At 49.5% G+C, this 12,980-nt stretch overlaps 1 long non-coding RNA gene across 1 annotated transcript; it reads right to left on the bottom strand.

Moving 5' to 3' along the window:
* Nucleotides 1-1,560: 1,560 nt before the first annotated feature.
* LOC123480561 (uncharacterized) lies at nt 1,561-3,066 on the bottom strand. Its single transcript, XR_006656618.2, has 3 exons — nt 2,964-3,066; nt 1,908-2,016; nt 1,561-1,657 (listed from the first exon to the last, which is right to left on the bottom strand). It is a non-coding gene; the product is annotated as an uncharacterized lncRNA (long non-coding RNA).
* Between the last annotated feature and the right edge of the window lie 9,914 nt (nt 3,067-12,980).

The raw sequence follows: 12,980 nt of genomic DNA, 5'->3' as shown, positions 1-12,980 counted from the left end.
AACATGCAGACAGCTCCTGTTTGGGAGCATGGGCTGGCTTCTTCTCCCACCCTCTGCCCAGGGCACCAGACCTGAGCTGGGCAGTGTTCCATAGCCCCAGCTGTGACCAGCCAGGAAAGCAGGGCAGGTGGCATGCTGTGCCGGGAGCAGTTCCCAGGCCCCACTTAGCTTATCAGCCACTCTGCCCTTGCCTTGAAGCTGAGACCTTGTGAGCTGATAGCACCCTCCTCTCCTGCCAGAGTCAACACTGCCGGGGACTGTGAAGCTGGCGGCAGCTCCTACAGAGGGGGTTTTGTGCCACATGTGTTCAGCAGGTGTTGTGGGCCTTCATCTCCACAGGCTCTCATCATCCCCCCTCCAAGGCCTAGCGGTGGTAATTGAGGACAGAGGGTCCAAAGGCAGCATCTCCTCTCTGTCTGGGGCGCTTTGGGATCTGTTGTCGAATAAATCCATCATTCTTCAAATCTTGTCCCCACGGACATTTGGTCTCACTGGTAGGAACCCTTGCAGGACCGTGTGTTCCCCAAACCCTGAGCCATGCGCAGGAATGCAGCATCAGCACCTGGGCTAGAAACTATGAACCTGCGGTGGACTATGACGGGGGCAGGCTGCGAGGTTGGATGGCAATCCGCTGAGCGTTTGCAGGTTCAGGAATTCTATGTGGTGTCAGAGCCACAGAGGCCTCTGGTGCTGGGCAAGCTCCGTGTCACACGGCAGAGGGTTGTGAGGACTCCCTGCCAGGGTTCCTACTGTGCCCCACCAGGAGAAAGGAGCAAGTTCTGCATGTGGTTAAGACTAGAAAGGCATCTGACAAAGTGTAGACTATGCATTCTGGAAAGCACAGCAGGCGGATGGGCAAGTTACCACAGGAATGATTTATGGCAAAATCATACCGAGGATCTTAGAGACCTGAGAGTCCCTGACTTCTCAGTTTGTGAAACTAATTTCACAAGAGGAGAGAAAGAGGCCACACTGATTGTTCTTGGCAAGTGAGACCAAACAACTAGGTTGAACTGGGTGGCACCAGTTCAGACTGTATGGAGACAGGTGCTGAGGCATGCACTTCCACCTGTTGCTGTGTCAGATCTCATGGTGAGTTGCACCAACACAGAGAACATTCTCCTGGGCCTCAGGTCAAGGGTACAGAGGGGCCAGAGCGAGGAACAATTCTGGCAGAGAGAGAGAGAGAGAGAGAGAGAGATAGGAGCCAGAGCTCACCATTCCCTGTCAGAGGCCACAACCCTGGGGGAGGGCCAAAGCAGGCAGGGCACTCTCTTGGTGACATGGGATGGGCTTGGGAGCCCAACTCTGAATTCAAACCCACCTCCAGGTCACCTTAAACCCCTAGTGGTGCTGGATTCCCTCTGGTCACACTTGCCTGCTCATAGTCTCCCCAGGCTATTCTTATGACTTCTACTGATGCCATCTGTCTTTGCCACAAGGACAGATGGCATCATTAGAATGTGTTGGAAAGAGAGTCCTGAAGGTGAGCTTAAGAATCTCCACTGGGGTGCTGGGAATGCAACACAAACGTGCAGCGATGCTGATGCCAGTCACCTGGGGACACTTGGGGCCAGCGCACTGCCTCTGTTTCCACTGCCGCCTCCTGTGTTCCCGCAGATGGTAACTGCATTCTCATCGCCTCTGGATGTCACAGCTGAAAGTGGTGGGGAGAAGCTGATACCAGCCTGAGCAGGGAAGCCACACCCCCAAAGAAGAGCCCCACCCAGATCTTTAGGAGAAGGCCAATTAGCTGGAGAAAGCTGGGTAATTATAAGTTGTGATTCATCTTTTTCTCAGGCTGTTAGGAATAGCATTTACATGAAAAACAAACCAAAAAAACTTTGCAGAGAGCTGCCAATATTTTGTTCAGAGGAAGGTGTAATATGATGAAGAACAACTGATACCTGGTCAAGGCAGATGCTCTGTGAGAGAGAAACTTCTGGAGCAGGGACTTGACCATGCCCTGCAGGGGTCCACGTGTCCTGAGTGTGGCCTTCTGGGAGGGCTGCAGAACTGAGAGGAGAAGTCGGCTGGAGCACTGTGGCCTGAGATGAGCTGGCTCCAGACTGTCTCCTCATGTCTGGAGTGAATTTTCCAAGGTCTCAAGTCTTGCGCACAGTAGTCCGTGGGCTGGACTCTGTGCCTGATTGGCCGGCAGAACTGAGGCAGTGGGGGTGAGAGGACCTCCCTGCTGAGGACCACCTCGTCCTAGCTGGCTTCATCTAGTTCCCCTGACCCTTAAGTCCTAGTCCATCTGGGCTGCCGTAACAGACTATGGTAAACTGGGTGGCTTAAACAACAGACATTTATTTCTCACAGTTCTGGAGGCTAGAAATCCAAGATCAGGGTGCCGGCAGATTCTGTCTGGTGAGAGCTCGTTTCCTGGGTCATAGACTCACTGTGTCCTCACAAGGCAGAGGGGTGAGGGAGCTCTCTGGGGTCTCTTCTACAGGGACATGAGTCTCACCACAAAGCCTCCACTCTCATGACCTAATCACCTCCTAGAGGCCCCACCTCCGAATGCCATCGTGTTTCCAGCTAGCCTTTCAACATGCGAAATCGGGGGAACACAAACATTTCGTCCATAGCACCTTAGCTGACCACCCTTCAAGGGGGGGAACCCCCGTGATTGGCCGGGTCGCATTTCTGCACACTCTGGCTCCTCTCCTGTCTTGCTACTCAAAGGGAGGTCCGCTGGCTGCTGCACCACCACCTCAGAGTGTTCTGGAGCGCACACTCTCGGGCCCCGCCCCAGACCTGCTGAGTCAGAATTAACAGCATCCCAGATGATGTGCGCGCACCTGAACATTTTTAAGAAGCACTGATCGACCAGACGCTGAGTTAGTATTGTGTGGAAATGCGTGGTCTCGGGAGGAAAAACATGGCCAAGGGAGCCACACAATTGCAGTTCCAAATCCTGACTCCATTACTTCCCCCATAGGACCTACCGCAAGACTCACCTTCTCTGAGCCTCGGTTTCCTCACCTGCAAAACAAGGACAGTCGCAGCCCCAACTCCATAAGACTAGGGAAGGATTAAACAGGCTGATATACGAGAGCGCCTGGTGCATGGTAGGTGCCCCGAGGGTGAGAGTTCTCTTTCTGGAGCTTCCTTCCTGGAAACTTCACCAGGGCGGGGGCCTGAGGAACGGGTGCCTTTGAAAGCTCCCAGGTAATTCCAGTGCCAGGGCAGGTGACACTCTGTGTCATTGACAGAGCCTAACCCCTGGCATTGTACTGGAGAGCAACCCTGTGCCTGGGACAAGGCTCACAAGTGTTGGAAGGTGAACCTCCCCACAGTGGGAAACAGAGACACCCTCCTGGTGTCCACAGCCAGGAGCAGTGGGCCAGCCCCTCGGAAACGCGGTCGGGAGGTCAGACTTGCAGGGCACAGGCCGGCACTCAGGATGGGCACCGGAATGACAGGGGAGGGAGAAGTGGAGGCAGCAGGGTCAGCGTAGCTGTTTTAGAAGCTTGGCTGGGAAAAGAGATTTGTGATAGCGGAGAATGAAAGGGATTGTTTAGAAACGAAAGAATTGAGACTATATTGGCAGGTCGGTGGTATTCAGCACCTACATATTCTCCTATAGGTTTGATTTTTTTTTAAAGTCTTTTGGAAATTATATAATACAACATACATGTAGAAAAGTACATAAAACAAAAGTGTCCAGTTGAACAAATAGTTATGAGGCAAAGTCCTGCGCAGCCACCAAGTCACTGGAGAGGCAGAACCACGCCAGCACCCAGCACAGGTGTGTGGCCTGGACCCCTTGCCGGAGGTTGCACGTTTGCGGTTTTTTGTGTCCCTATTTTACCCAGGAAGAAGCTGAGACGCGGGTAGCTTAACCCCCTCCCCCAGGGTCACACAGCTTGTATGCCAAGGGGCTGGAATTCAACCCCACTCTGTCCCACTGCACGTTGGTGGTGGTCTGGGGCTGGGCTCCTTGGAGGGAGGGGGAGGGTAGGACCACGCGCTGGAGGAGGGGGCAGGAAGGGAGTGAACTTGGGACCTGGGGTTCACTCCCCTGAGCAGGGGAGGATGGGAGGAGAGGTAAAGACCAGTTACTCTGAAGGGAAGAGCGAGCACACACCCAGAAGGTGAGGGGGCTTCTTCTCACCTCTCCCAGACAGTGCTGGGGGGTGGGGTCCGCCCTCAGAAAGGCTTGTGAGAGGGAGCCCCTGAGTCTTTGTCTGTCAGACAAAGAGCTTGGCGAATGGGTCTGGGACCTGGCCAGTGCAGGGTCACAGAATGAAAGACCCTCCATGGAGACGATGGAAAGCCAAGTGCAAAGGTGAAACTACCCCCCCGCCCCCCGCAGTGCCCCAGCCCTGCTGCTCTCAAGGGAGTGGACCGTTTGCTGAGGAAAATGCTCAGCTGGGTTGGTCTGAGGGCTCAAGCTAAGTTCCAGGTGAGATAAGACCAAAGAGTCGGTGGTCAAGGGCAGGCCACGGTGAACCCTGCCCGAAAAAGTTATTATTCGGAGGAGCTCACGTGGCCAGTATGGAACCTTTAAATTGGGACATTTCTGCTTCTCCATCAGCAGCTGGGAGTTTCTGAGACCTGTTTGTCCAGAGTTAGAACTTCTTATAAAGGATGTGTGACAAGTGTCACACCCACCCCTGCCCTCCATCTGCTCAGTTCCCACACCTTCCTAAGTACACTTTATTCTTAGTGTCTTATGCATTTTTCCAGACCTTTAAAAAAGCACATCCAATTAACTCCCTATCACACATACTGGTTTGCACCTTGCTTTTCCCTCTGATTAAAAAAATGGGGGATGATACACACAAACTTACCATGTTAGTGATTTTAAGTGTACAGTTCCATGGTGGTAGGTGCATCCATTTGTTCTGCGACCGTCACGAGCATTCATTTCCAAGCTTTTTTTATCTTGCAGAGCCGAAACCCTGGCTGCCAAACACTCACTCCCCAGGTCTCCCTCCTCCCAGCCCCTGGCAACCACCAATCTGCTTTCTGTCTCTATGAAGGTGACTACTCTAGGTATGTCACGTAAGCCTCTTTGTCACTGGCTTATTTCACTTAGCATAATGTCCTTGAGGTTCATACGTGTTATAACATGTGATAAGACTGCCTTCATTTTTAGGGCTGAATTTAGGGCTCCATTGTATGTACATACCACATCTTGTTTACCCATCCCTCCTCTCAGTAGATACTTGGGTGGCTTCCACACTGTAGTTATTATGAATAATGCTGCTATTGCTACAGAGAGATCTGATCAGCTCCCTGGGGAGAAGTGGAGAGGGGCTGTAGGAGGGGTTTGCCGAGGCAATGGTAAACGGTTTAGAACGAGATTGACTGCGAAGCTGAATGCCTCCAGAGTACATGGAAATGAAAAGAGGCGGGCTCTCGGGCTCTCTCCGGCTCTCTCTGGCTCTCTTATTCCTCGAGGCCTGGATGATCGTGCTGCAGCTGCCCACGTTTTTCAATGGACAGTATTTCGGAAGGAAAGGAACTCTGGGCACAGCCTAGGATCGGGCTGGCCTGGCAGAGGGTGGCAGGGTTATTCTTTTGAGTGTTCTAGAGGGGACAGGCTCTGTGGCAGAAGCCTGCCATTCTTCCAAAATTGTGTAGCTTTTGTATTTTATGTTGTTTTAGTTTGTAAACTAACCCTATAGAAATAAGATAACTAAAAACTAACAGGGGGAATGATAGGAGAGTTCAGGTATTAAAGAGTGTAGCTTTAATTGATAGGCCTAAGTGACTAGTCCATGTAGAAGCTGTTATTCCGAAATTGTGAAGCTTTTGAATAAAGACTCCTTTCCTTTATCATTAAACATTTGCCTCTAGAATTGTGCCCAGAGGGTGGCGGTGGGCAGCGGGACGCCAAGTGCTGTTTGGCAGCACTGTGAACATGGCTGTATTTTACCTACAGAGGCAGGTATTCAATTCTTCTGGTATATATTCGCCTTGCTGTTTTACTTAGCAGTATCTTAGAGATATTTCCTGACCAGTAGAAGACTCTCATTTTATATGCGAAAAAAACTGGGTCCCAGAGAGGGAAACTATGGTGAAACTAGAACTAGGCCTCCAGACAGGCCGCCTACTTACTCCCAGACCAGTATTCATTTTTTCTAGTATGCTACTTTTTCCCAACATTTTTATTTATATTAAAATTAATGCTAGCTCTGGGACGAAAAATACCATTGTAAGAATCTGTGGAAATGAGGAAGGTGGACATGCGGTGTCCACCCCAGAGCTGCCTTCGCTGTAGCGGCTCGCACACCCCCAACAGTGCCGCTGGCTGGAAGGGGCTGGAAGTTCATGGTTATCTTCACAATGTTGCTCCTTTGGGGGAAGGCCCCCCCATTTCAAGGAGGCAGCATCCTCATAGACTGCACCCCTGCCACAGGGATGCCCTGTGACCGAACACAACGGTCTGATCTCCTTGGCAACATCGGTGTGCAATAAGGTCGGTAATGGGTTGATTTGTGCTCCCCCCCCCAAATTATTCATATGTTGAAGTCCTAGTCCCCATTACCTCGGAATGTGCCCATCACCCCACACCCTAACTTAGTGGTCAGCTATGCTCTGCCTCCATGCCCTCGCCCCAAAGCAGGTCCTCACCTCTCAACCACCTGACCCAGGAGCGGAAGGTTACCACCAACTGCCCCAGGTCATGCTCATTTAGGGGAGAAGTGCCATTCTACTGATAAGGAAACCAGAAACGTTGTTTCCATTTGCCTGAGGAACGTTCCAGAGCAGACCTGGGCCTCAAGTGAGGCAAACCAGGCATTCTCTTCAGGCACAGAATTTAAGGAGGTACCACAGGAAACTCAGCAATCAAGATAAACAATATTTTAATGCAATATGTAAAAAGCTGTGGTAAAGATATACATAACATAAAGTTTACCATTTTAACGAGTCTAGTGGAATTAAGTAATTTCACATCATCGTGAGACCACCCCCCCCATCTGCAGAACTCTTTCATCTTCCCGAACTAAAAGTCTCTACCCATGAGCGACTTCCCATTCCCCCGCCCCTTGGCCCCCGCCCCTCAGCCCCTGGCAACCAACCGCCCTTCTACTGTGTCTGCATGAACTTGCTATGCTAGGAACCTCGCAAGTGAAAGCATACAGTGTTTGTCTTTTCACTTCTGGCTTATTTCACGTAGCGTAACGTCCTCAAGTCTCATCCGTGTTGTGGCCGGCGTCAGAATTTCCTTCCTTTCTAAGGCTGCAGAGTAGTCATTTGAATGGCTGTACCACATCGTGTTTATCCCGTGTCTTTCGATAGCCACCCGGGCTGCTACCACCTTTTGGCTATTGGAAAGAGTACTCCTGTGAATATGGGTGTACAAATATCCAAGTCTCTGCTTTCAATGCTTTTGGCTTTATACCCAAACATGGGATTGCTGGATCATATGGTAGTTCTACTTTTAATTTTTTGAGGAACTACTGTATTGTTTTCCATAGCAGCTGTACCATTTCACATTCCTACCAGCAATACACGAATTTCAGTTGTTCTACGTCCTCTCCAGCACTTGTCATTTTCTGGTTATCTGATAGACGTCCTAGTGTACGTGAGGCGGTATCTCATTGCGGTTTTGATTTGCATTCCCCTAGTAGTCAGTGCTGTGGAGCTTCATTTCGTGTACTTGTTGGCCACTTGTGTGTCTCCTTCAAAAAATGTCTATCCAAGTCCTTTGTTCATGTTTTGAGTTATTTGGGATTTTGTTGTTGTTGAGTTTAGGAGCTCTCGATATATTCTGGGTGTTAATTTCTTACATATATTTAATTTGCAGATATTTTATCCCATCCACCTTGCCTTTTTACTCTGTTGAAAGTGTCCTCTGATGCACCAAAGTCTGTCATTTTGATGAAGTTCAAATGTATTTTCTTTTGCTATCTGTGTTTCTGGTGTCATAGCCAAGAATCATTGCCAAATTCAGAGTCATGAAGCTCCCCAAAATATCAAAATTGATGCCCCAAAAAGGATGTGAACGAACTATCAAAATCTAAACGAGACAGGATCTGACCTGCGCTTGCGTGACTCACCTTGCTCACCTCACCCTGTTCGCAGCCCTGCGGAGCCCGATCTGTACTTCAGATTGTCAAGTTTTGTTCACATGGGGTTTGGGAGGCACTCACTTTGATCTTTTAAAATATTGCATTAAAATATGGGTCATCTTGATGACTGAGTTTTTGGATGCCCTCCCAAAATTTTACACCTAGGGAGAGTTCCTCTCTCTCTTCCCCCGTGCCACCCTTGCCCCAGAGAGAGACGGCGGCTAGCCAACTTTCTCTGGGGCCACACCACTGGGCCTGTTCTTTACACCGGGCTGGTTCTCCTTAAGATCAGGTGGGGCAAGCTGGAACGCACGTCCGCAGAGAAGCACAAACTCAATTGTTGATGCTAAGAGAAATTTACTTATGAGTAATTTCACCTACCAAATATCAACATGATGAAGATGTTGAAAGAGTTTGATGTCATTCCCTAAGTCAAATTGTGGCTCAGGCAGGCAAGGGTACCATCTAGCAGGTGATCACTAGCCAAAAAAAAAAAAAAACCCCAAACCGAAACAAAACAAAAATCAATACATGGTTTGTAAAGTACTAGAATGATTTGATGATTTATTTTCACAACGATTTATGTCACTTGATAGATCATTGTAGTATCCATACAATTCAGTTTATTTGGATAGGAAATAGAATATATTTTACTGATTTCATTTGCATATGATTTACATTACCATTCCTGCTGTTAAAAATTTTCAGATCACAGCTGCACAGGGAGCTCATTACTGGGAGGAGAGGCTGAAGCTGAGTTTCAACTGTTAAGTTTGGAGAGAGGCTTCAGCGATGTGTTCACATGAACATGAGCAAAGACACGTGAAAGAGCCCAATACAACAGGCTCATTAGACAGCCAGGTGTGGGTAGGGAGAGTGCGCTTGTTTCAGTTATTCATTCAACAAACGTTTATAAGATACCTACTGTGTGCTAGGTCCTGTTTTAACTGTTAGGGATACTACAGAGAGCTAAAAATATTAAGATTCCATGTTTCATGGACCTTACACCATGGGGGAAAACATAATCAGGTACAGAGTAATTTTTTAAAAATTGAACAATTTTGGTGTCTGAAAATTATACAAATCTCTGCCACTAGGGGTCACCCCAGTGTCAGGCTGGTTGACACAATTGCAGAAAGCATTTTACAGGTGGGTGTTTGCAGAACTCGATTGTGACATGGCCGACAGCAGTTCCTCTGTGTGCCCGGGTGCACCTGTAGGGAGCCACGTGTGTCTGAGGAAGTGAAGAACCAGGTCTGTGTCACCCTTTCTGCTCCACATGTGTTGCACATAAGGCAACTACAATGGAAGTGTTAATTGTACATGTTATGACATGGAAAAAGTTCAGGTGTGTGTAAGAATGACATATGAGTATATCAAAACTTTAAGAAGGATTGACATGAACAAACCCAAGGGCGTCCATTCAGTTCTTCACGTGTCTGCCTCTTGGTCCCTGAGTCTGTCATCTTGGGAAACAGGAATCACGCCTCTGCCTCCCCTCCCCTGCCCTCCCACTAAATGAAGGGAGTGGTGCTCATCACAAAGGGGCCCTCCCGACCCCCCATCCCAGAGAACCGTCTGTGATTTGAGGTGTATGTGCTAAGGTGTGAAAGAGGCCTTTTAAAATTCCTGAGGAAAGACAAAGGGAGACTGGGACTGTCCTTGCTTGACCTGTCAGATGTAGCAGTTATGTTCAAACCACCCAAAACTCGAGAAGATAGCATGATCAGCTCTCAAGTAGCTTGGAGACCAACAACTCTATACAGAACTTCACTATGTTAAATTAAATTATGACAGAGTACCCCAACTAGAGATTTTGGTTTTTGAGTGGTGAAAGTAGCATCTGAATTTTTAATTTTCCAACAAACATGCAAAATGATGACAATTGGAAATGCCAAGAAAATGTAAATGTCAAGAATACCAAAGAGTGGCCCTGACTGGTGTGGCTCAGTTGGTCGGGAGTCGTCCTGCAAAGTGAAAGATCATTGGTTCGATTCCCAGTCAGGGCACGTATAAAAGGCAACTGATAAATGTTTCTCTCTCACATTGATGTTTCTCTTCCTCTCTTTCACCCACCCTTACCATCTCTCTAAAAGGAAATAAATTAAAAACATTTTTTTTGAAAAAAAATCAAAGTGTAAATTATCTGTGTTGCTAAACTATTCAACAAAAACCTACATGCGAAGAGATTTCTCCATTTTTCCAGCAGGGGGCACTTTAGGATTGCCCAAACACAAGGGGTCTACCACAAGTCTGAAAATAACATTTGTTTACAGGAGGAAGAACTTTAAAGATTTGTTTTCTCAGGCCTCCTGCTCTCCCCGGCTCTGGAGAGGAGAATGAGGCTGCAGAAAGGTCACTGGGAAGAGCCGGAATAAAGAGCAAGAAGGCCAAGGACTTTGCCAGCTCTGCACCGACTAGACAGTGACCTTGGCCAGCCACTTCAGCTCTTGGAACTGCTTCTTTGTAGTAGGAAAATCATGCTCTGATTGCTAAAGCCCTCTGACTCTGACAGCATATGCTATGTGCCACCTCAGCAGCTTGGGGTCAATATAAGGCCATGGCTCCTTTCATATTTTATATGATTTAAATCTGAGCCCCATTTTATAGTGGCAGGTCTGTCTATCTCCCCTCCTCCTTCCCTGAGACTCATCACTACCCTTGGCTGCACGGTGCACTCTGCTTTGCCCCTTGTAGTGGAGGCTGTCACCCCGCCTGCAGCCGGGGCCCCCAGTGTCACTGTCGTGCATGTCTGTGATGGCATCCCTCCTCCCCGTGCGGGAGCCAGGTATTGCAGCATGAGAAGTGCTTCTGAGATGCTTCACTAGCTCTGAACCCGTAAAGGAGTCGAGCTCTCCTCCTTCTGAAGGCTTCTTGGCCCAGACCCAATTAGTCCACTCTGCCTAGCAATCACAGTGGGGGTGGGGGAGGGTGGTCTTTGTCAAGGCCAGAAGGAACAGTTGTTGACTTGCCTTTCATCTACTTTCCTGTAAGGGATCACTCCAGCGGGTTCTCCCAGGGAGATGCACTGTCTCCTCCGCTAGACATAGAAGTGGCTGGACACTTGGAACAAAAGTGCAGGAGGCAGCCTGCCAAGGGCAGGGCAGAAGGAATGAGCGGGCCCTGAGACACACCGGCTTTGCTCCAGCCAGCTTTGGAGTCACACAGGCTGAGGGGTGACTGGCAGTCCTGTGGCTGCCAGGCTTTGAATCTTCTGCCCCCTGAGTCTCACACACAGAATCTGTGACTTCTGGGTCCTGTTCTAAGAGCTGACCGGGACATTATTAAAAAGGTGGGGGATACGTTCTCTGATTTGGTGCCAACTCTGCACTTAAAAAAGAAACTCCTCCCCCTTTGGCTCTTTCTTGGCTTCCTCCTCCGTTCCTCTCTCCTTCCTCTCCCACTTTCTGTTTTCTGCTCTGTGGTTGAGGGGAGCAGAGCCAGGGCAGCTGGCAGGAATGCTGTGCCTTTTATTAAAAGACTAAGGTGCTACGACAGACCTGTGGTGTCTGGTGGCCACACAGGGGCAGCGGGACATTTGGCTTAGGAAGTGCCGCCTCTCAGAAGCAGCGTCCAACCCTCCGTGTGGCCCAGCCTTGGGTCTAGTAGCAGGCCAGGTCCGGCCGTGTCTCTGCAGGCGAAGGCCGCTCTCCCACACATTTCATGTTGCTCTCCATCAGTAAAGAAGTTAGCATGTGTCCCCCTCAAAGATTTGCACATTTAAAGCATATGAAAAGTAGAAAGGAAGAAATTAAAAATATTGATATGAGTTCTCTTTTCTTCTCACATGCACTGCAGCACTTGGACACTCCCGGGTGCCTATCACAGTCTGCGGGCCACCGTGTCCTTAGGGCCACCGGCCGATGGGGTTCTGCGGGCCGCTCTGGGTGAGGGGGGAAGAACGGCGGGTGGTCATTAGTGTCCTGCTGATGAACACTCCCATTCTCCTCTGCTCCTGGGCACATGGTCAGCTTGCACTTCCTTAGCCTCAGAGGTTCAGTTTGACCATGTGACTTGTTTTGGCCAAAGAAATGTGAGCAGAAATGACATGAGTCACTTCCACGTGAATGTTTTAAGATTTAGGGCTAGAGGGAGAGGAGGATTAAAGAGGAAAAGCAAGTGTCTTAGTCTGTTCAGGCTGCCACGCAGTTCCACAGACTAGGGGCTCCAATAGCAGAAGCTTTCTCTCATGCTTCTGGAGGGTGGATGTCCGAGATCAAGGTGTCAGCTGGGCTGGTTTCTCCCGAGGTCTCCCTCCTTGGCTTCTCCCTGTGTCTTCACTTGCTCTCTCCTCTGTGTGTGTCTGCGTCCTAATCTCCTCTTCTTAGAAGGATGTTGTTCATACTAGATTAGGACCCACCCACATGGCTTCATTTCACCTTACTTACCTCCTTCAAGGACCCATCTCTGAAGTCACATTCTGAAGTGCGGGGGGCTAGGGCTTCAAGATATAAATTTTGAAGGGATACAATTCTGTCCATGACGGCAAGTGAAGCTGTTATTTCCCAGCGGTGGTGGCGGGCAGAAGAGCAGACAGAGGAGCAGACGGAGGACATCTTGATATCCTGAGAATCTCCTGCTTAGGTGCTGCAGGAAGCTCCGAGAGGCGCCTGCTGAGTCTGCTGGAATCCAGGTGGTTTCAGCATGAGTTCCGTGAGTCACCGCTTCTAGCATCCACTTCCCTGACTCTTCAGATTGTTCTGTAAACCCCTAGTTCCCTTGACAGGTTCTTCCCCTCTTAGAATGCTGAAAGCCACTTCCGCTTTCTGGACCTGATGCTGACCGGACGCAGATGGATCAGGGTTGAGAGTGCTTGTCCTGTGTTGCCCCAGACGTGGCACCCCTTCCAGGCAGACACTCTGAGTACAGTGGGTGGGGTCCCTCCCTTCAGTGCCTGGCCAGCCAACCTGGGGAGGCTGGCTCGTCTTTTCTAACACAGATTCAACTTTG

This window comes from Desmodus rotundus, chromosome 9, assembly GCF_022682495.2.
Source record: "Desmodus rotundus isolate HL8 chromosome 9, HLdesRot8A.1, whole genome shotgun sequence".
Classification (NCBI taxonomy): domain Eukaryota; kingdom Metazoa; phylum Chordata; class Mammalia; order Chiroptera; family Phyllostomidae; genus Desmodus; species Desmodus rotundus.
This window is presented reverse-complemented; position numbering and strand designations above follow the sequence as displayed.